General features: G+C 42.7%; 1 long non-coding RNA gene across 1 annotated transcript in view; it reads right to left on the bottom strand.

Moving 5' to 3' along the window:
• The window catches only part of LOC138746351 (uncharacterized), a 30,214-nt gene that overhangs the window by 4,139 nt on the left and 1,768 nt on the right, over positions 1-24,307 (bottom strand). The window lies entirely within an intron of this gene.

Below are 24,307 nucleotides of genomic sequence, written 5' to 3'. Positions count from 1 at the left end.
TAGGAAATATTGAAGGAACAAGGCCCAAATTAAAACTATTAAAGTATCAATTGAAATTTGTTTAATTAATGTTAGCGGTGATGAGGAAATGTATTGCACTTATTGGATATCACATATAATTTTAGGGATGTCAAGATGACATGCAAAAATTCAAAGTTGTCTTCCTTTAGAAAAAAATACTTCAAGCTTGAGAAATGTATACTCTATGCTTTTGCAAATTTGGCACCTGCATATTCAAATATTAGGCTTCAATTTGTAAAAATGCCCTTTCCATCCCTCTAGACATGCTAGATTCTACTCTAAGTTGTAAAATTTTTATTTAAATGTGTTAGATTTCCTCGCCACCAAGAACTCTGGTGAAGCGGAGGACTAACACAGGGGACCAGAAAACAGGAAGACCACACACCATCAACATCTGAGAAGCGGAGGATTCATTCCACAGGTCAGTGACCATGGAAGCAGAACAGTGAGGGGTCCTGCATCTGTAGGACCCACATATCTGACAGGCTGTTGGTAATTTGAGGAGAGAAACCCACGCAGGCTATGGGCTTCTGGAGAAAGCAGTCAAGGAACTCACACTAGGCTGTGGATTGCTAGAGACAGGTTCAAAACTGGCTAAAAGGGTATCAGGTATCAGACTTGGGATACGAGTGGGTGCTAAATGGTTCCTAATTGTGTCAGAGGTTCAAAACTGGATCTTGCATTGTCAATGACTTGCATTCGTCTGTGACCATTGATAGAGAATCCACAGACCCTCAGTGACTTGGCCCAGGGCTTGGGATGGTGGGGTTGGGCAGTGGGGTGGGGTGGGGGGAGAGAGAGAGAGAGCACGACTCTCTTTTGCTTCTTTCTCTCACTGCAAGAGGTATTTCAGGCAATTTCTACCAATGGCGAATGTCTGCCTTAAAGCAGGATAAAAACAATTTTGTGTGATATAACACTTTTAAATTACATGACAGTAAATTGTCTCCTGAAATAGAGAGGTTCAAGTTTCAAACTATTACAAATTCCACTCACCAGAGCTACCTGGATTATACCTCTTCCCACTTTTTCTTTTGCAAGGACACCATTGATTTGATCACAACTCCTCTGCTTCATCTGTCCTGTGACAGATTATATATTTTACATTGTATATAGATATGTTTTTGAAAGAGATGGATTGTTGGAGTCGTGGAGGTCACAAAAAACACAAACACTTCACAAAACAGCTCTTATTTAAATTGCAAGAGCTTTGCTGAGAGTGAGTCATGCAGGCGCCAAGAGCCTTTGCAAAGACAAAACAAGGAGACTGCTTTGCTATAAATTCAAAATTAGGTGTAAATGGATGATTGTTTTTAAAGCAACAGATGAATGGACTCAGAAGTTTGGGTCAGGTGCAGTCATCTGGCTGGTTCCAGTTTGCTGTTCTAAGAAGGTCATGTGGTTTTGCAAGCAGAGAGGAGAGGCCAAATAGGCTTTTTTTCTGAAAGAGAGAGAGAGAGAGATGGCAAGTTGACATCTTGTTGAAACCCCATTTTGAAGACGGGTTGTGAGTTCTCAGTTCAGCCTGTTGAAAAACCTTGTTGCCCATACAAGAGGAGATGACTGGCTAGAAATGGTGTTTCACCTGAAATGAGGGAAAGAAAGGAACTCAATGGTGACCTGCAGAAGAGGTTATCATTTGGAAAACCCTGATGGGGCTAGTTTCTTTGGCAAGACCCCAAAGTGAACGATCAGAGGGAATCAGATTTTGTGTGTCCAATGAGCAAGAAATCCCTCTCTGAAATCAACAAGCGCCTTCCTGGAGGGTAAACATTTACTTTTAAGCACCAGAGCTTGGTAAAAATTCATAAATGTTAAATCTGTGCATAGTATAAGAATTGATAGACACCGGTGAACTGGGGAGTTGTGTCAAAGAACTTTATACATATTAAATACACCTGCGCTTAGAATTGGAAGGGGGCAATGTAAGGCTGTTAAGTTAATAGTGATAAGTTAAAGTTTGAATCTATTTTTTTGTTTAAAGAAATTTAAAAACAACGTTTGTTTAAATAACCATTTGTCTTGATGATTTACTATTGCTGCTAAGGTTTGGGGTCCTCAGGGACTGTAACAGTCCCAGGATGAGGTCTTCTACTCCAGGACACCCAAAATGACTTATTTCTTCAATAAATGCAGATCCCCCATACTGTCTTTGATAAAGCCTACACTCTTATCTCCAATTCTTTTTCTGCCCTTCCCCCACCTCCTCTCTGGCAGAACAAGAACAGAATCCCTCAGGTTTCTCACTTACCACCCATCAGCTGCCACATCTGACACATTATCCTTGAATACTTCCAACTTCAGCACCATCCTCTAACCTGTTACATCTAACCCGCTCCACTCATATCCTCTTTTCACAGGGGCATGTCTTTCTGTGACTCCCTCGACGGCACTTCCCTCTCCACCCATCACCACCTCATGTAGTCCCCATTGGAACTGCAGAAATTGCCAAACTTGTCCCTACATCTCCTGGCACCTCTATCCAAGGCTACAATCAGACCTTCCAGGTGAGGCAGTGTTTCACATGCACCCCATCCAATTTAATCTCCCACATTTGGTAGACTCAGTTGATCTCATTATCAGCAAGACCAATACAGACTGGGTGGCCATTTTGCTAAATACATGTGCTCTGTGGATCTAAACTTGAGCTTCCTGTGACCTACCATATCAATTCTCTAACCCTTCCAGCAACATGTCTATTGGCCCCATCCTTCGCCAGGTTGAGGGCACACAAACTGAAAGAAAACACGTTATATTCCTCCTGGGCAGCCTTAAACTCTATAGCATGAACACGAATGTTTCTAATTAAAGCAGCCACTCACCTCTGTCTGATTTCATTGTTTCATTCTATTGATCTACTGCCCATTTGAATATAATTAGTCCTTTAAGGTCGAAAAGTTGACAGTGCTGTTTTCCCCATATATCTTGCCATTGAACAACTGGCAAAATTAAGTGGCATTTGTTGCGAAATGAATGGTGTTATTGTTCAAAATCTGCCTGTGATCGAAAGTATTCTTGGACTGAATAGACATCTGGGCCAAGTGGCTATTTAAGGTCAATCTGTACATGATTGTACATCCTAAAGTACAATGACTACTTCTATCCACTAAAGATTGTTAAAGAGCAAGAATAGACAATACAATCACATAAAATTTCCATCCATACAGCACACGTATTAATACACAAAACAATCACACCTCCTTATTGGTCAGGAAGTGCCTACACTTCCCAAGGAGACTGAGGAGGTCAAGGCCAACAGCTCTATTCCTGAGATTTTACAGGAGTGCAGTTGAGTCTCCTGTCTGGCTGCATCATTCGATGGTCTAGTAGTTGGTAAGCATCAGACAGGAATGATGCAAAGAGTTGTGAGTATCACTGAGGTCTCCCTTTCTCCTGTAGGTGACATTTACTGGGAGTGTTGTTCAAATAGGGCTCAAGGAATTGTAAAAAGACCATTTCCATCCAATGCACACTACTTCGATAGAGCTACTAAAGCAACACACACACACACACACACACACACCAGGTTAGTCAACACAAGACTGCTTTATTCAGACTTTACAGACTTATTTTATTTACAGCGTGTCCCGGGCTCCATGGGATATCATTATGTGTTTGCTGCCAATCCACGGGACCGCAGGTTTATATTAAACCCTGTGAGTGTCCCGAGCCTTCTGTCAGGAGAGTCCACAGATCAACGTGTTGTTCCTCGGCACACAGCACCACGCGAGTATGGTCAATTAAATGGACACCTGTTTGTCTTATGATTTCACGTGCCCGCCAAAGAACCATGCCCACTCAGCCCATTACACAGCTGCTACCCGACCCCCCCCCCGAACCGTCACCAGAAACTAAAGCACCAGCTGCATGCACCTTAGGTGGATGCCCTCGCCATCTGCGCAGGGGGCACTGAATGGATGAAGTGGGATCCACATGGGCAGGCTTGAGTCTGTCCACATGAAACAGCTACAATGTCCCCCAATGTCCAAAGCATACACAACCCCATCCTTCTTCACCACACAACAATGGCCCTCATACGGTCGTAACGGCACTCGTGGAACCTGTCTGCACACAAAAACAAAATCAGTGTCCAGGAGTGATGGGGGCACATTCTTTTTAGAGGTTCCATGCCAGTGGGTATGAAAAGGTGATCACAACACCACGTTGAAGCTGCTGAAGAACGTTCAGATCAGAGTTGGTTGTGAAATGAATGTCCCAAGAAACTGTAAGGACCATACCATAAACCAACTCTTCAGACAATGCAGACATGTCTTCCTTTGGAGCCGGGTGCACTCCCAATAGAACCCAGGGCAACTCTTCGACCTAATTGAGACCGGAGAATCGGGCCTTCAGTTGCCGGTGGAAACGTTCCACAAGGCCGTTGGACTGTGGGTGAATTGTGTTCCACGGACTGAAGTAATTGTGGGTCGGGAAACCAAACCTAGCCATCCAATTGATGATGAATGTTCTGGCCCTTGTCTCAGTGTCACTGGATGGCAATGGGATGGCCTCTGGCCAGCGCGTGAAACGTTCTATGACTGTTAGAATCTATCTCATGTTTTGAGATACTGGCAATGGTCCGAGCAGGTTCACTTGCACGTGTTACAACAACCTGTGTACCGCCAGGAAAGGTTGAAGAGGTGCCTTAGTGTGGCACTGAATTTTGGCAGTCTGGCAGGAGGAACATGTGCAGACACATTGCGCAATGCCTTTTTTCAGACCATGCCATACATATTTATTTGACGTGAGCTTGACAGATGTTCTGATGGACAGATGAGACAAGCTGTGTATCTGGTCAAAAAGGCATTGCCTCCAAGATGGCGGAATCACTGGTCTAGTGTAGCCCAAAGACATGTCACAAAGTAAGGTTGGCAGCCCAGTTGTGCTGCCACCTGCTGTATGTCCAGGTTGGTCATGGCCGTACTGTATGCCTGAACATCGGGGTCCATTGCCTGGACACTGGCTAATTCCGGAATATCAATGTCACCCTGAATATGATATAGTCAGTCTGATCAGCATATTCGTGACGCCATTGTTTTTACCAGAAATATAGTGCACATCCATGGTAAATTCTGAATTGTATGACAGTGACCCTGCTGTCTTGCCGACCATGGATCCGTTATTTTGATGAAGGCAAAAACGAGTGGCTGGTGGTCTGTGAACACAGTGAAATACTGACCCTCCAAAACAAATCGGAAGTGCCGTGTCGCTTGATACAATGCACTGTATTTCATCTCCAATGGCTATAGATGTCAGCTAAAGAATGCGAGGGGTTGGCAATGGCCATCAACGTACTGCTCAACAACCACACCCAGGGCCGTACTCGAGGCATCAGAACTAAATGTCAAGGAAGTGTCGGGGTTAGGATGGGGGAGCATTGCTGCATTGACTAAAGCATCTTGAGCATCACAAATTCAACCTCTGTTGTCCAGGGAACGTCCCTGTGCTTTGTGGTGAGGATCGGAAACTGTGGACAAAGAATGTCAGCAGCTGTTGGAATGAACCGGTGATGGAAGTTTTTCCTGCCCAAGAATTTCTGCAGGCCCTGATCCGTGGTAGGTGTTGGAAAAGCAGGGACTGCCTTTACCTTGCTGGATAAGGGAAAGACACCGTTGGCTGTGATCTTGTGTCCCAGGAAGCTGATGGTGGATTTGCCAAATTGACATTTGCTAGGGTTGATGGGAAGACCAAATTCCCCCAGCCCTTGGAACAGGCGGAGTAAATGCAGTTGGTGATATCCTGACTGGCTATGAGGACATTATCCAAGTAGATGTAAGGGAACTCTAAATCTCTGCCCAAAGTGCCTATCAGCTGCTGGCAGGTTTGAACGGCATTCTTCAACCCAAGTGGCATCCTATGAAATTCAAAAAGCCTGCGCAGTTTATCAGATGGAAGAGAACGAGTCCTGGTGTAAGTCGGCAGGCCTGAAGTGTCTCTGTAATGGGATACACCCTGGGCCATTTAGGAGGGATTGGAATTTGGTGAGAGAGTACAGGGAAATTCATTGAGGAGAGCAGCATGTGCATCTTTGTGCAGGGTCTGGACCCCGAGATGGGAAACACTCCCTTTGCTGCAGACCAGTGGGTATGTTTGAAAAGTCGTACATGAACCAATTTCCTCCACCTCACATCTACTAGAAAGTCACGGGACCTTAAAAAATCTGCACCCATAATGGGCTGTGTAATGGAAGCCAATACACAATTCCAATGGAATGTCACACCTCCTATCCAAATCGTGACTCGTCGTGTGCCAAAGCAGGCAATTTTCATCCCATTTGCTGTTTGAAGAGCCAGGTGTTGTTATTTATGTGGTTTTTTATTTCAAAATAGGTTGGGTGGGAGCTAACGGACCTCAGCACTCGTGTCTACACGAAACTTGTGCTTACCAGTGTCGTCTTGAAGACACAATGGGCCCGTACTTGTGCCAGATGCCGAGGCCATTAATGGTAGCCGGGTTTTTCATTTCCTACCTTTTTTCTGTAATAGGTACATGCAGGACACATTTATGGGCTTTTATCCCCATTGGCGATGGTAAAAACAGCATTCTCGCCGCCCATCAGTGTGTTCATCCTTCTTTGACTGAACTGTAGATACAGGAGGCTCATAGGAAATGGGATATAGATCTGCTGCAAAAACAGTCTGGACGTGAGCAGACTCTTGCATTGGAGTATAATGGAGCCTATCAGCCTCCCGCGCTACATGGAAATCCATGTTAATGATTGGTATTGCGACACGACCTAGGAGTTTGGACAGGAATTGAGTCTCAAAAAGTATACAATGAGAATGACCATCTGCTAATGCAACCATCTCATTCATTAGGTCGGATAGATTCCTCTCACCCGAGCCCTCCATATTTAAAAGCCGCAAGCTGCGCTCATGTCTAATCAATTCCAGTGTGTCCAGGAGAAATTGGCTAAACCTGGTGTACTGGTTTTCCACCAGGGGATTGGCAACAAATTCTCTTACTTGAGATCCTGTAGCAGCGTCCAATGCACCTACTATGTACCAGAATGTCATGTCCTCTGCCATTATGCCACAACACAAAACTAGGTTTCAGCCTGATTAAGTTATACGCAAGGTTGATGGGTCCAGAAAGGAGGCAAGTGAAGTCCTAACATCGATTGGGAAACAGAGTCAGTGAGAGGTCAGGATGGCTTAGAGTTTAGATAACGTGTTCAGGACTGCATTTTGCAGCAGCATGTGGAGATGTCCACGAGATGGGGTCAGTGTTCGATCTGTGGGAAGAGAATGAAATGGGGCAGGTGGCGGAGGTGAGTGTTAGGGAGAACTTCAGATCCAGTGATCATGGGTCCTTTAGATTTAGCTTAATTATGGAAGGGGATAGGTCGGGTTCAAAGTTGAAGATCTTCGAGTGGGGGTAGGCCAGATTTGAAGAAATGAGAAGAGATTTGCAGAGAGTTGTGTGGGCTGATCTTTTAGTCGAAAATGATCTAGAAGAAAATTGGAGGGTATTTAAAAGTGAGATTTTGAGAGTAAGGGATCTTCATGTTCCAGATCGGCCGAAAGGCAAGACTCCAAGGAAGCCGTGGTTTTCTAGAAAAATTAGGAACGGTTCAGGATAAGAGGGAGGCCCATGCTAAATATAAGAAACAAAAGATTGATCCTTACTTAGATTGCAGAAAGAACCTCAAAAGGGAAATTAGAAAGGCAAAAAGATGGTATAAGGTGTCAATAGCTAATAAGGTGAACGTGAATCATGAGGGTTTTTACAGATACATGAACAGTAAAAGGAGGTTGAAGGATAGAGTAGGTCCACTGGAAAATGATAACGGTGGGCGATGTGTATGTCAAGAGCTGTATGAGATGGGGAAGATATTGAACAATTTTTTTTCTCTTCTCTATTCACGAGGGAAAGGAACACTGGACTATGTGAGATAAATGAGATGAATGCTTTAGTTATGGAAAGGATAAGGATTATTAAAGAGAGGGTTTTGGATCTTCCAGGGTCAATGGAGGTGGATAAGTCTCCTGGTCCTAATGGTACTTTTCTCAGGACGTTAAAGGAGGTCAGGGAGCAAACAGCCGGGGCTCTGATGGTGATTTTACAAAGATCACTGGAAGTGGGTGTGGTGTTGCGGGATTGGAGGGTTGCAAATGTAGTTCCGCTGTTTTAAAAAAGAGCTCAAGGTGTAGGCCAAATAATTATCGGCCAATAAGTTTGAGTTTGGTGGTGGCAAAAGTTATGGAGGGTATTCTTCGAGATAGTATGTACAAATATCTGGATAGGCAGGGAGGGATCAGGGGCACCCAGCATGGGTTTGTGAAGGGAAAATCATGTTCGATGAATCTTGTTGAATTTTTTGATGAGAAAAGTAGATCAGGTGATGAGATCTATTTGAATTTTAGTAAGGCTTTTGATAATGTTCCGCATGTAAAGTTAGTTAGGAAGGTTCAGTCACTAGGGATTAATAGATAGTGAGATGGGTTCAGAGGTGGCTGTGAAACAGACAGCAGAAAGTCATGGTGGACAACTGTCTGTCAGGATGGAAGCCTGTGACGAGCAGTGTGCCTCAGGGATCGGTGCTGAGTCCCCTGTTGTTTATCATTTATATTCATGATTTGGATGCGGGGGTGGTTAATTGGGTGAGAAAATATGCAGAAGATACGAAAATAGTGAGGAAGGTTTTCTTGGTTTGTTTGGAATAGTAGACTGAAAGATGCCAGATGGATTTTAATGTTGACAAATACAGTTAAGGGGAATGAAGAGGAACAGGGGGATCTTGGAGTTATGGTACATGGTTCACTGAGGTTGGATTCCCATGTAGACAGGGCATGCTGGCCTTCATAAATCCTAGCATAGTCTAGAGTATAGCTGTTTAAGGCATTGGTGAGGCCAAGTTTGGAGAATTGTGTTCAGTTCTGATCTCCATTTATTGGAAGGATATAGATAAGGTGGAAAGGGTGCAGAGAAGATTTACAAAAATGTTGCCTGACTAACAACATCAAGAGCACAGAGAAGGATTAAGGAGATTGCGACTTTATTCATTAGAATGTAGATGGTTGAAGGGGGTTATGATAGAGGTATTTAAAATTTTGAAGGGAATAGATAGACTAGATATGAGTAGAGTCTTTCCCCTGAGGGCAGGGGAGGTTGGAACAAGAGGGCATGAGTTAAGGGTAAGGGGTAAAGCTTTAGGAGAAATGTTGGAGGATGCTTCTTCACTCAGAGAGTGGTGGCAGAATGGAATGATCTTCCAGAAGAGATAATTGCAGCAGTGTCCATTCTGTGACTTAAGAGAAGGTTGGATGTGTACATGTATATGAAGGGGTTGGAGGGATATGGGCAGAGTGTGGGAGGGGGAAACTAGTGGAGTTGTTCATGTGAACTGGCACGGACTCGAAGGGCCGATATGGCCTGCTACCGTGCTGTAAACTGTCATATGGGTATAGTGTGCCGGGCTCCACGGGACAAGGTGGGACATCATTAAGAGTTTGCTGCCAGCAGGTTTAAATTAAGCCATGTGAGTATCCCGCGCTTTCTGGCCCATGTATCAAGGACTTCTCCGAGAGGCGGAGTCTCAAGAAAACAACCTCTATCCTCAGGGACCCTCACCACCCAGACCAGGCCTTCTTCACACTGTGATCACCAGGAAAACAGGTCCAGGAGCCTGAAGATGAACACCCAAAGGTACAAACATAGCTTCTCCCCCACTGCCATCAGATTTCCGAATGGACAAGGAAACACAGTCACTCTCACTTACTCTTCATTTTGCACAAATGAATTTCTTTTTTTAAAATGTAATTTAGAACAATATTTGCACCTGTTTTGTTGCCACAATATGACAAATTTTGAGACATGTTCATCACAAAAAAATTTAATTCTGAACACTGTGCATACATCAGAAAACAATCATAGCTCCAAAATCAATTTGAAAAGATTAATGAACAATTTCCATGCCCCCTCCACTTTTACATCTATTTTTCTAAATTCACTCCATGATTGAGACATCTCAACTTAACCCAACCCACATTTCTTCTCCCATTCAAAGCACTCAGTAATACACCAAGAAAGTAAAATAAAATCTCAATGCTGGAAATACTCAGCAGGTCATCTACTGGAAAAATAATCGGAGTTAAAACATTCAGGTCGATAACCTTTCACTGGGATTCTGAAAGATATTCAAACAAACTTGATTCTCTTTGCTGAGAAAAAGAAGAGGAGAAATAACAAACTGAATACGTGGGATGAAAAGCCCGAGCAGCAGAAATGGCAGTGGTGCTGGATGAGTGGAGTCGACTCATTGATCACCACATCTGTCTGGATGGAGGGGGAAAGGATAAACAAGACAAACATGATGCCAACACTGTGAGGTTCAATACGACAGCTGCAGAGAATCTGAAATGAAGGAACGGTGAAAATATTTGTTTTTGGATCAATGTGACAAAATTTGACCTGACAAAAGAAAACAAAATTGCTTTGTTCTGCCAGAACGCTCTAGATCAAGGGGCACAATAAAATAGTCCAGAAGCCAACATTATGAAATTGAACAGCCAAGTTATGGAAATCGGCAGCAAGAGATAAAACACAGTTGCATAATTCCATGAAAGTGGTGTCACAGGATGACAGGGATCTAAAGCCAGCTTTTGTCATCTTGGCCTTCATTAATTAACAAAAAGAAAATAGGAGTTGGGAAGTTATGGTGAGGTTGTATAAGATGATGGTGAGGTCAAATTTGGAGTATTGTGTGCAGTTCTGGTCACCTAGCTACAGGAAGGGTATTAGTAAGATTGAAAGAGTGCAGAGAAGATTTACTTAGACACTGCCAGGTCTTCAGGAGTTGAGCTGAGGGAAAGGTTGAACAGTTTGGGACTTTATTAATTGGAATGTCGAAAAAGAGTAAGAGATTGCTTAAAATGGCACATGAATGAGAAAAAAGGCTGAGAAAGTTTGCTGTCGACCCAATTGTGTCGGAAAAATTTTCCTTGAGAAAAATTGTCATTGGCCCATTTCCTCTGGAGTTATGAAACCACGCACAGAACAAGTCAATGATGTACGATTAAAACAGTGGTTTTCAAACTTTTTCTTTCCAATCATATACCACATTAAGTAATCCCTTACTAACAGAGCACTTCTGGCACAGGGATTAAGTGGAATATGATCCGGGGGGTGGGGGTGGGGGTGTGGAGGAGGAGTTTGAAAATCACTACTTGAGATGAAAAGGTTTCTCCATCTCCATTTTGAGCAGATATCCTTTTATTCTGAGGTTGTGCCCACTGGTCCTAAACTCTCCCACTACTGGCAAAATTCTTTCTATCCAGCCCTTTCACTATTCATCGGATTTCAATGAGGTCCTGCCTCATTCTTCTAAACTCGGGTGAGTCCAGGCCCAGAACCATCAAATGCTCCTCAAACATTATTCTTCTCATCCCCAGAATCATTCTTGTAAACCACCTCTGGGCCATCACATCCTCTCTTAGAAATGGGGCCTAAAATTGCTCACAACACTTACGAGATCAGGACAACCAGAAGGTGGTCACGTGAGGGAAGACAGCTGCAGGACTGCCTAGAGTCCGTGGACTGGATGGTGTTCAAGGAGTCAACTGAGAGGGGGGAGGGAGTGTGGTTGTGGCAAGATGGCGTAGGAAAAAGACATGAGAAGACATCTTTCCCTGACTGAACTGTTCAATACTCGAACTGTAGTGACTTCTTTGACTTTATCAATGTTTTGAACAGTAATTTACTACAGTAGGATTCTGGAAATGAAGAAAGGGAAAAAACAGTGTTGGGCACGACCAGGTGGCCCAATAATCACAGAGACAAAGGCCCAATAATCACAGAGACAAAGACTGAGGGGAACGATAGGCTTTATTAAACACAACAGTGCAGGCACCTGGGTCCAAGTGAGGGAAGTGAAGGGATGGAAGATGTGGGTCGACCTTCATGGCCTGGGTCACAGGGGAGGAGTCCAGGAGAGGATGACATCAGGGGGTGGGGGTGGATCAGCCCATGCCTGTACTGGTCAGTACATACAACACCATATCAAAACAAGCAACTTAGAAAAAACCTAGTTTTTCAACCTGTGAAAAGTGCAGAAGAAGCAAGGCCAACCTCCCAGAAGGGACCTCGGGATCAGTTAGACATGGATCCGAAGCCTCAACATGTAAGTCAGGACCAGCTGGAATAAACGTCTGCATTCTCTGCACATCCGGAGATGCAAGATAGCGCCAAGATCTTTGGCTGGGCCAGGAGGAGTGCAAGCATGGAATTCGACACCAGCCGGGCTTGACGAAGGAGAGTGTGGGGGGGGGGGTGAGTGCCCGAATGCAAGCACGTTTCCGGGAAGGGGTCTGCCTGTATGCAGCGGCACATCTGGAGATGCTCTCACTTGCAGGAAATTCTGGATCCGATCCACAGTCCGACTGCCAGGTATGAGGTGGAAGGGAAGAGGTGGAGGAGGACAACTCAGAGGTTCAAGAAGAAGAAGAGCAAGAATGACTACTTGCTGCAGTTGGACTCAATGAAGGGAGGCCTAAGGCTTGAAGAACATCTCCTTCTCCAATGAAAGCTGTTGTTTCACCACAGACACCTTCCCCAGACTTCAAGGCCCCTGTAACAGGGATGGAAGTCAACCTCATGCCTATAGAACTGATCCAACCAAATGAAAAGATGATGTCTTCTGTGAACTAAGGTTTTGAAACTTTAAATGATCAATTTGCTGTTATGGAGGAAATAAATGGCTGGTATGTGTGAAGAAATTACATTTATTCAAGTTGATATTAATAAGAGCTTAACAGCAGTAGACACTGGACAAGTTCAATTTAAGAGAATAGAAGTTTTTATTGACTGTGAGGACCATTATGCGGAGAGAATGGATCATATTGAGGATTTATTTCCAGGCTGGGATGTCCAGAAGAGAGATTTGTTATAAACATTGATTCGTTGGAAAATCAAAGTTGTCGTAATAACATTAAGAGAGTTGGTCTGCCGGAAGATATTGAAGGTTCAGATCTTGTAAAATTATTTTTGGAAAAGGATTCCAGAGATATTGGGAGTTGAATTTTTTTAGATCGGGCTCAGAGGCCTTTAAGGAGAAAACCTTTTCCAGGTTAAATATCAAGAGCGGTTCTTTTAAGATGTTTGCAATATCAGGATAGAGAAATGAATTTGCGGCTTGTGGTTCAGAAAGCTCGCCTTGATCAAAGCCCTACGATGTATCAAGGAAATAGAGTTTTATTTTATGCTGATTTAAGTCAGGAGATTATTAAGTGATGGAAAGAGTTTAATCTGGTCAAAGCAGAGCTGTGGAAGAAAGGGTATAAGTTTACTTTCGGTATCCATCGGTATTTAAGGTGATTTATGGGCCAGATCAGTCTCAATGTTTTGAGAGTCCTTATGGTGCATTAACTTTTGTGAATTCCTTCCCTGATTTGAAGGAATCGATGGGGAAAATGCCTGAGGTTAAGATTGGGAAGGGAACGGGGAAAAGAATTGGAATCAGAATCGGTGAGTGATGTTTGAAAGATACATTGAATGTAAGAGGAATCTTAAGAGAGGAATTAGGAAAGCTAAAAGAAGGTACGAGAAAACTATGGCAAGCAGGGTGAAAACTAATCCAAAAGAGTTCTACAAATATGTTAATGGTAAGAGGAAAGCTAGAGACAAAGTTGGTCCCTTAGAAAATCAGAGTGGAAAACTGTGTGTGGAACCTAGAGAAATGGGGGAGATATTGAACAGTTTCTTTTCTTCGGTATTCACTAAGGAGAAGGATATTGGGAGATGTGGGATAAAAAAAGCAAATTGGGTAAATATGGGGAATATAGAGATTACAAAAGGTGTAGTTTTAAGGCTTTTGAAGAATATAAAGGTGGATAAGTCTCCGGGACCAGATGGGATCTTCCCCAGGACATTGAGAGAAGTGAAGGAGGAAATAGCAGAGGCTCTGGCGGTAATTTTTCAAATGTCATTAGATATGGCGATAGTGCCGGAGGATTGGCGCATTGCGCATGTGGTTCCGTTATTTAAAAAGGGTTCAAGGAGGAAGCCTGGCAACTATCGGCCTGTAAGTTTGACGTCTGTGGTAGGTAAATTAATGGAGAAAATTCTTAGAGATAATACTTATAAACATCTGGATAGACAGGGTCTCATCAGGAGCACTCAACATGGATTTGTGGGAGGAAGGTCATGTTTGACCAATCTGATTGAATTTTTTGAAGAGGTGACTAGGAATGTGGATGAGGGTAGCGCAGTGGATGTTGTCTATATGGACTTCAGTAAGGCCTTCGATAAGGTACCACATGGAAGGTTAGTTAGGAAGGTGCAGTCTTTAGGTATAAATTTTGAGATAGTCAAATGGATTGAACATTGGCTGAAAGGGAGAGGCCAGAGAGTGGTAGTGGATAATTGTCTGTCAGGTTGGAGGCCGGTGACCAGTGGTGTGCCTCAAGGATCTGTATTGGGCCCATTGTTGTTCGTTATATACATTAATGATCTAGATGATGGGGTGGTGAATTGGATTAGTAAATATGCAGACGATACTAAGATAGGTGGAATAGTGGATAATGAAGAAGGTTTTCAAGGAGTGCAGAGGGATTTGGGCTGCTTAGAAAAGTGGGCTGAAAAATGGCAGATGGAATTTAATCCTGATAAGTGTGAGGTGCTTCATTTTGGTAAGAAGAATCAGAATAGGACATATGTGGTAAATGGGAGAGCATTGAGGAATACAGAAGAGCAGAAAGATTTAGGAGTGACAGTACATCGTTCCCTGAAGGTAGAAACTCACGTGAATAGGGTGGTGAAGAAGGCTTTTAGTATGCTGGCCTTTATCAATCATTGCATGGAATATAGGAGTTGGGAGGTGATGTTGAGATTGTATAAGACGTTGGTGCGGCCTAATTTGGAGTTCTGTGTGCAGTTCTGGTCGCCTAATTATAGGAAGGATATAAACAGAGTGGAGAGAGTGCAGAGAAGGTTTACAACAATGTTGCCTGGGTTTAAGCATCTGGAGTATGGGGAGAGATTGGGTCTTTATTCTTTGGAGCATAGAAGGTTGAGAGGGGATTTGATAGAAGTATTTAAGATTATGAAAGGGATAGACAGAATGGATGTGGATAGACTATTTCCGTTAAGAGGAGGAAAGATTAAAACAAGAGGACATGAGTTAAGAATTAAGGGACAGAGGTTTAGAGGTAACATGAGGGGGAACTTCTTTACTCAGAGAGTGGTAGCTGTGTGGAATGATCTTCCGGGAGAAATAGTGGCGGCGGAGTCAATTGTATTATTTAAGAAAAGGTTGGACAGGTATATGGATGAGAGGAAGATGGAGGGTTATGGGCATTGTGCAGGGAGGTGGGATTAGAAAGGGGTGTTTGGTTCGGTGCGGACTAGAAGGGCCTAATGGCCTGTTTCCATGCTGTAATTGTTATGTTATGTTATGTTGAAGATGAAGCTCAAGCTCAATGTGGGTGTTATCACTGGGATGACTGATGGGTTTTAATGTTCGGTTGGGGGCTGATGGTCATCTCTGCTACTTCTAAAGTCATCTGCCACTTGTGGAATTAACTGCACCTGGTTCACAGAGGGGGGGTCTGACTCTTGAACTCTTATGTTTTTATAGTGTTTTCTTATTGTTTCAAAGGTGGGGGGGGGGTGTTGGTATTTTTTTATATATATAGTTGTAATTGCTGTTAGAAGTGTCAGTCTCAGGAGGAAATTAAGTTATGGCTCATTTAAATTTTGTGATCTTTAATGTTAAATGACTTAATAATCCGATTGAAAGGAAGGAAATATTAAAGAAAATGAAGGTTGATCTTGCTTTTTTGCAACAAACTCATTTGTCTGAGAAAGAACATATGAAATTGAAAAGAGATTGGGTCGGACATGTTTTTCATCTCCATTTAATTCGAAAGCTCGAGGTGTTGATACTTTGGTTCGTAAGAAGATACCGTTTCAGTTGGAATCATTCTCTGCCACATCATTTTCTCGAAGACAATCAAGATAACTGACCTGTTCATGGAGCACTGTGCCTGGACTCAGATTCACAAACTCATCTGGCAAGGTCAGCATACACCCATAGACAAGCTCTACCACTAAACATCCATGATCTGCCCTAACAGCAGTAGGCACGCAAAGGAGAACCATGGCCAAACGTTCGCTCCATGGAGATGCATCACCACCTGCTTTCGATTGTCAATGGAAACGCTCAAAGAAGCTGTTCGCCTGAAATGCTCAGCAGTAATTCAGGTTGTGCCAAGAGGATCAGTGAGAGCTCGGACCAATACCAACTCGAACTGTGACCCTCAATCTGTTGTAATAGTGCCCAGAACACCAAAAGATGGAATCCACAAAAGCACAGGCATTTGTCTCTGCAGAGATGCCAATGTTAGGAATTTCATCCTGCCACCTGGTAGTCCAGTCCTCACACGTGAGCAGATTTGTACATTGCCGAGATGGCGGAAGTGGACCTTGCAAGCCACAAGGTGCACGTGCTGGAAATGGGAATCCAAAACAACAAAATCCCTCAGCTTGAATTTCATGTGCCTGGAGACTTTAGGGTGTTGACCCAGCAAGCGAGTCCTTGCCGATAATCCAACATTCTGTTTAACATAAAGCCAGGTAAAATGTTCCTTAACCAGTTTGATTGATGTTCTTCTACCAGGAAGAGATAGATTGTGAAGAGAAAATCTCCTGCCTCATAGCCACCACACAAACGGCCGAGTCCTTCCTGTTGGGGGAAAAACATCACAGACCAACTTTTCACCCGATTCATCCAGCGTCACATCTTGAAGATGGAGACCAGAGTTGATCTGGTTTCACCGGATGAAATCAGGATCAATGTGCCGTGCATGAGCCATGGCACTGAAATCGATGGCAGTAGTTGTATGTAATGTCGTGCCTGAATAGAGCACCAGCCACAGCATTCACTTTTCATCAGATATGCTGTGTGTCTGATGAAAATTGTAGGATGAAGTCCGAGTGCTGAATCTCTCTGGGCAAGTAGAGATGTGTGCTTCTACTTGCAGTATGCAGAAGAGGCTGGTGGTCTGTACAAATGGTCAAAGAATGACCTTCCAATAAAAAGCTGAAATATCGAATTGGAAATTGGGATTCATGAGAGAACGACAAAGAAATTTATTTCAAAATTGTATCTTCTATTTCAAGAGGAATCTCCAAACCCAGACTTGAATAAATCAAAAGAAAGATGGGAATTGGATTTGGGAACTGAAATTGACCCTTTTTGCTTGTCTGACATTTGTTGGGACAGTAATTAATGTTTTCGATAGATTAGTTAATTACAAATTTATTCATCAATTATATTTAATGCAACATCAATTAATTTATTCCTAATTTTTCAAATTAATGTTTTAGATGTGGCACAGAAATTGGTACATTTATACATTGTCTCTGGAGATGTCTCAAGGTGACATCATTTTGGAAAGATGTGGCCAAGTTTTTGGAACAAATTATAATAATGTTTATCATTAACACCTGAGCTTTTACTTTTGGGAAATGTATATGATTTGGAAGCTGAATTCAAGTTCTTAAAAAAAAACATTAATTATTTTTATAAATTGCATTGGAAATGGCCTGGAGATGTATAACAATTCCATGGAAATCTGAATCCCATCTTAAAATTGATCATGGGGAAATGCAAAATTGTATTCCCTTAGCAAAGGTGACTAATAATATTAGAACTGGGTATGTTACATAATTCAAAATATGGAAACCATATTTAAAAATAGGTTTATATATCTAATGTATTCACTTCTCCACCCCACCACCACTTTTCATTAATCTTAATGGTTGAACCTTATCATGTTGGTCTAATTCTAATATTTTATTAATATCCTGCCTTTCCTTTTGGGAAGGAATAGTTATCACAGGAGCTTCGCACCTAGATCTGCATTTTTTTCTTTTATACTTTTATCTCTTCTCACTTTTATGTGCAGTACAAAATTTATTTTTTATTCTATTTTGATAATTGTAAGTATCATTTGGATATGATTCTATTATTATATTGAACTGCATACAAACTATAAATATTTTTTTAAATGCTGAAATGTTTCACTGCCAGATAGATAGCTAAGAGTTCTTGCCCAATTGTACGATACTTTGCCTGAGCTGGTGACCGCTTGGCTGAAAAAAAAAATGCCAGGGGTTCTAATTGCCCACAGACTCGTTGTTCGAACACTGCTCCCCACAGCACTGACAGATGCATCTGTGATAAGAGAGCAAGGTCTTGCGCATTTGATGTACAACCTTAGTGACATTTGTAAGAACAGTGTTCACATCATGGAAAGCATAAACAGCATGGTCTCCCAAAGATAATGTCTTTTTGAAGCATACATCAGAGCCTTTGAGTCATTCAGCAGTAGGTGCTGTGGCATTCACATAGACCCTGCCTTTATACCATGGCTTATTGCATGTCTGCACACCATTACGATGGGGTCACGAGGCGAGGAAAACACTTGAGCAAGGCTTGGAAAGGGCAGGAGCCAGATTGAAGGCTTGTCAAACAGCAGATGGCATTGGAAGGACAACAAATGCAGCTCACTTGCATTCAAGAGCTGCAGTCCACACAACAGCATTTTTTTTCCAAATACATCACTGAAAAATGTGACAAGAAATCCACTCCCAAAAAGGAATTTGCCACATTTACAACTGAAAATCCGCCCAAAACGATTGTGAAGCTGAAATGAAATGCGAGTGACCTCTGGCCATGTTTGAATAAGAGAATCATTTGTCACTGAAAGAACACATGACATATTAGAAAGTCTATATTCCTCATGGGTTGGAGGGACAGGCACCACTCCAAAGTGACAGATAGTTTTGGAGTTTTACATAGAGATGTCAAACTAATAACCTACTCTAACAACTGCCAAGAATTATTCCATTTTTCTCAGTTGCCTTCAATAAACTCTCTCAAATGAGAACAAGATCTCAAGGCAAAGGACAGAACCAGGCCACAAGTCCCATCGAGTCTGCTCCATAAACCGACACGAAACCACTCTGCACTCCTTCCAATTTCTGGACTTTTCCCATATCCCTTAATGCCCTTACCAACGAGATACTTGTCTATTTCTTGTTTTAAATATGCCCAGTGATCTGGCTTCCACTGCTGTATGAGGCAGCGGTTCCTCAGATCCATGACCCTCTGGCTAAAGAAGTTCTTCCTGATCTCTGTTTTATATAGATAACCTCTAATTTTCTTGTCCTCGATTCACCCAACAAGGGAACCATCTTACCCGCATCCACCCTATCTAAACCTTTCAATATACAAAATGCCTCCATGAGATAACTTCTTTAATTTCCTGTACTCCACTGAATTCTTCACTACCAATTTCACCTGGTCATTAACTTTTAGGTTTCCTTGCTCAAGGACACCCAGGTCTCTTTGCACATCCAAGGTCTGAATTTTCATCCCATCCAAATAGTATGCTTCCTGTTTATTTCCACTGCCAAAATGTACAACTGTACATTTCTCGGTGTTAAATCTCATCTGCCATCATTTTGCCCAGTTTCCTAATCTGTTTATATCCTTCTGCAACTTTACGGTTTCTACACTTCCTACTCTGTCCCCTATCTTGGTGACCTCCGCAAATTTGGCCACAAAACCATTTAAACCACAATCCAAATCATTAATTTCTTTTTACTTGGAATATATCTATCCTGCATTCCTTTTATTACTGCCACATGCCATTCCAGAATCGATCATTACTGAACCTGAACATATTTATTGTGATGAACATCTTCCAATAAATGTTCTGGGTTTAATATTTTTAAATCTTGTTGTGGTTCCTCTTCATCACCTCTTTGCAAGTTGAATTCACAAAATTTTCCAAATATTTTTTCAGCAATAATTCTGTGGTACAGAGGATTACTCATCTTTCCTAAAGGTTAAAAGTTGCATTTTGATTTTCTTGTCTCAACTGAACATTGTACAAGGTGAAGGCTGATTAAAGTGGATTCAGTAACGATGGCCTTCAAATTTTGCATTATTGCTATGGCTACACAGCTTGAATGATAAACTGGTGTTTCTACAGGGAATTAACTCATGGAAATGTTCTAAATACATTCACTGGAGATAGACCTCTGTGAAAAGTTTACTGCCCATTGGCAACAATCCTTGAAAAGAGATGAATCATCACCCAACAGAGCAGCCCAGGAATAGGCCATTTGGTGAACAATGTCTGTGGTGACCATGATACTCATTAAATTAATCCCATCTGTCAGCACATGGTCCAAACACATCACCCATTCCCTCTTGTTCATGTGCCCAACCAAATGCCTCTTAAATCGTGGCGATTTCACCACTATCCTGGCAGCGTGGGCCAGACCCCCAGCACACTGTGCAAAAACCTGCCTCGCTTCTCTCCTTTTCCCCTCTCATGTTCAATATAAGCATCGTAGTATTTTTACATTTCCTACAGGGGGGGGGGGGAGAAGACATCGACCTTCTCCAGGACTATAATAATTAGATACATTTCAACCAGGTCATCTCTCAGCCTCCAAAGCTCCAGAGAAAACTATCCACATTGCCACTTTCAAGGAGCTCGCGCTTGCACCCCAAGATCCCTCATTGCAACACTACTACAAGTCCTCTCAAAGTGCAAGACACTTGTCCAGATTAAACTCCATCTGCCATTTCTCTGCCCACATTAATAAGTCATCTGGTTTGGAAGGGATAATATGAGGGGAACTGGGTGGATCAACAGGTCAGAGAGAAAAACATGGGGGGGGGGGTGGGTGGGCAGGTTACATGAACTTGGAAAATTCCATATTCATACCATCGATTCACAAATGCAATAAGAGATGGTTCCTCTGTATTTGACCTCACCCAGACAATGGAGGAGGCAGAAGACAAAGGTCAGTATGGGAATGGAATGGAACTTAATACAGCTTGTGACCATGAGCCAAGATGGCCATTGTGATCAAAGTGGAGGTGCTCAGCCAATCTGTCATTTACTCTGCATTGGGTTTCCTGCCACAGAGGGCACGGACATGGTTGGAGTAGGTTGCTTCGAAACTTTACCCTGCATGAGAATCCCTGGATGGTGTTAACTGATGTAGATTGCAGGAGAAAATGCCCGAGGATGGGGAGGAATTAGGAGTCTGTAATTATTTGAAAGATCTTACTGCAAGATTCATCACCAACGAGGAGGAAAGCAGCTTCAGTCTATTCTCCCTCTCAGAAAGATTTATGTAATAAACAAAACAATCTTTCAGTACAGCCAGAGGCAAAAGGGCTCTTAATTTAGTCTTACAATCAACAGACTTTGAAGTTAACCAGTGTAAATGACTCAAAATTCAATTTGAGATTCACTTCTGGTGGAAATATAAGAGCCAGTGGCTTGCTTAATCAGATTAGTCTTATTCTGAGTTTCCATTTCTACTTTCACACCATCAAATGCAAGCCTCAGTTGTTGATCCCCAACTATTTTCTATCCTTACCCACTTTGCAACTACACCTACCTGAAATTGGGACAAACAACAGCTAATTTTTCCACGTATAAATCTTCTTTGGCTTGGCTTCGCGGACGAAGATTTATGGAGGGGGTAAAAAAGTCCACGTCAGCTGCAGGCTCGTTTGTGGCTGACCAGTCCGATGCGGGACAGGCAGACACGATTGCAGCGGTTGCAAGGGAAAATTGGTTGGTTGGGGTTGGGTGTTGGGTTTTTCCTCCTTTGCCTTTTTTCAGTGAGGTGGGCTCTGCGGTCTTCTTCAAAGGAGGCTGCTGCCCGCCAAACTGTGAGGCGCCAAGATGCACGGTTTGAGGCGTTATCAGCCCACTGGCGGTGGTCAATGTGGCAGGCACCAAGAGATTTCTTTAGGCAGTCCTTGTACCTTTTCTTTGGTGCACCTCTGTCTTGGTGGCCAGTGGAGAGCTCGCCATATAATACGATCTTGGGAAGGCGATGGTCCTCCATTCTGGAGACGTGACCCATCCAGCGCAGCTGGATCTTCAGCAGCGTGGACTCGATGCTGTCGACCTCTGCCATCTCGAGTACCTCGACGTTAGGGGTGTGAGCGCTCCAATGGATGTTGAGGATGGAGCGGAGACAACGCTGGTGGAAGCGTTCTAGGAGCCGTAGGTGGTGCCGGTAGAGGACCCATGATTCGGAGCCGAACAGGAGTGTGGGTATGACAACGGCTCTGTATACGCTTATCTTTGTGAGGTTTTTCAGTTGGTTGTTTTTCCAGACTCTTTTGTGTAGTCTTCCAAAGGCGCTATTTGCCTTGGCGAGTCTGTTGTCTATCTCATTGTCGATCCTTGCATCTGATGAAATGGTGCAGCCGAGATAGGTAAACTGGTTGACCGTTTTGAGTTTTGTGTGCCCGATGGAGATGTGGGGGGGCTGGTAGTCATGGTGGGGAGCTGGCTGATGGAGGACCTCAGTTTTCTTCAGGCTGACTTCCAGGCCAAACATTTTGGCAGTTTCCGCAAAGCAGGACGTCAAGCGCTGAAGAGCTGGCTCTGAATGGGCAACTAAAGCGGCATCATCTGCAAAGAGTAGTTCACGGACAAGTTTCTCTTGTGTCTTGGTGTGAGCTTGCAGGCGCCTCAGATTGAAGAGACTGCCATCCGTGCGGTACCGGATGTAAACAGCGTCTTCATTGTTGGGGTCTTTCATGGCTTGGTTCATATACAAAATAATTTACAAACATTTTCACATCACTGTAGCCACTGATTGATAAGTTGTGCCCATCAGAAAATTGCACCAACCACTACAGGGTGCTATTTACCTTGGTGTTACTGACTCTTTTCCAGTGTTACTTGCAGACATAATGACATATTCAACATGCACAATATTTCTTTTCTTACTGACCAGAACTATAAAGCATTGTGTAAAAAAGAGAAAAGCTCAAGTCAACCAGGATATACAAACTCCAGACTGCAATGTTGCTGTGCACATTTGCTACATTATTGAAGTCTCACAGAGCTTACAACAGATATTCAAAGTCAAGCAATAACAGAAATAACAGAATATTACAGCACGGTACAAGCCCTTTGGCCCACGATGTGTTGATCTTGATATTTCTAATAAAAAAATAATACCCTGTAGCAGCTACTGCGGTAGATGCTATTCAATAAAGGCAAACACACACAAAGGTAGTCAACTCAAGACTGGTTTATTGCAGACATACACAGACCTTTTATTCCCTGCCTGTCAATGAGAATATTAGTGAAAACATTCTGGTCCACAAGATCAGCTGGTTAACGCTACGAGCCAATAGCGCCCCATGCCTTTCAGCAGGGGCTTCATCTTATCCACTCACTGTACTTTGGTGCCCAGCGCTGTTAGCCCGTGATGTGTCAGGTAAGTCTGGGACCTGATGGTGGTGGTTCGTAATACCGTGCTATGCGTCCGCTACAACCCTGTTTTTCTTTCCCTGTATGCCTGTCTCAGGGTCTCTTAAATGCTCCTTTCGTGATATTGTAATAGATAAATATATTTGGAGAATTTGGTAATATTTGGAATTTTGGTAAGATTTCGAGTAGGTTGCATACACATACACACATACATTTTAAAACATCTTATTTGAAAGACTGAAGAAATATTGAAGATCTCTGGAGAATGTTATTCACATTCACAAGTAGCTGTTAATCAAACTGATGTCATAAAATGAATGACCATTGTTTGGAAATGGAGCCACGATGACTACAAGTACATTTCTGCAGGGTGCTTACAGGAAAGTTCTTCCTAGGTTTTGTTTATCTAACAGCAACTTGAGCAGAAGAAAGAACTCCTGTTGTTTCGAATAAGAGAAATGGAACTCTGTAGTAGCTTTGAGAAAGAAGTTACCATCTGGAAAACCCTCACGGGGCAAGGTTCATCAGTGAGACATTGAGGTGACTAATGGTGGTTCTTCAGTTGTGGAAATCCTGGAACAACAAATCTCTCTCTAAAAACCCTACAAGAACAATCCTGAGCAGTAAACATTTACCTTTCGAGCACCAAAACCTTGTGAAATTTAGACACATTCAATTCTGTGCACAGCAGAAGAATTACCTGCACCAGAAAACTTGGAAGAAGGAGAAGTGAGATTGAACTGTGAACCAAAGAACTTTTCTTAAATTTATACACATTACAAACATGTTCGCTTAGAATTAGAAAGGGGTTAATTTGGGTTAGTTAAGAATAGAGTTAAGTTAAATTTTCATTCTATTTTCAGGTTTAAATTTGATTAAAATAAATTTGGTTTTAAAAACCACTTGTCTTGCTGAATGTCTCTTGCTGCTGGGTTTTGGGATCCTTTGGGCTCATAACAATATCTGCTTGGATAATGACATTGGGCCTGTTTAAAGTAGGAAATGGCTTCTACCAG

The sequence above is a fragment of the Narcine bancroftii genome, chromosome 11, assembly GCF_036971445.1.
Source record: "Narcine bancroftii isolate sNarBan1 chromosome 11, sNarBan1.hap1, whole genome shotgun sequence".
NCBI classification, from domain to species: domain Eukaryota; kingdom Metazoa; phylum Chordata; class Chondrichthyes; order Torpediniformes; family Narcinidae; genus Narcine; species Narcine bancroftii.
The sequence above is the reverse complement of the archived record's forward strand: the minus strand, read 5'-3'. Positions and strand labels throughout refer to the sequence as shown.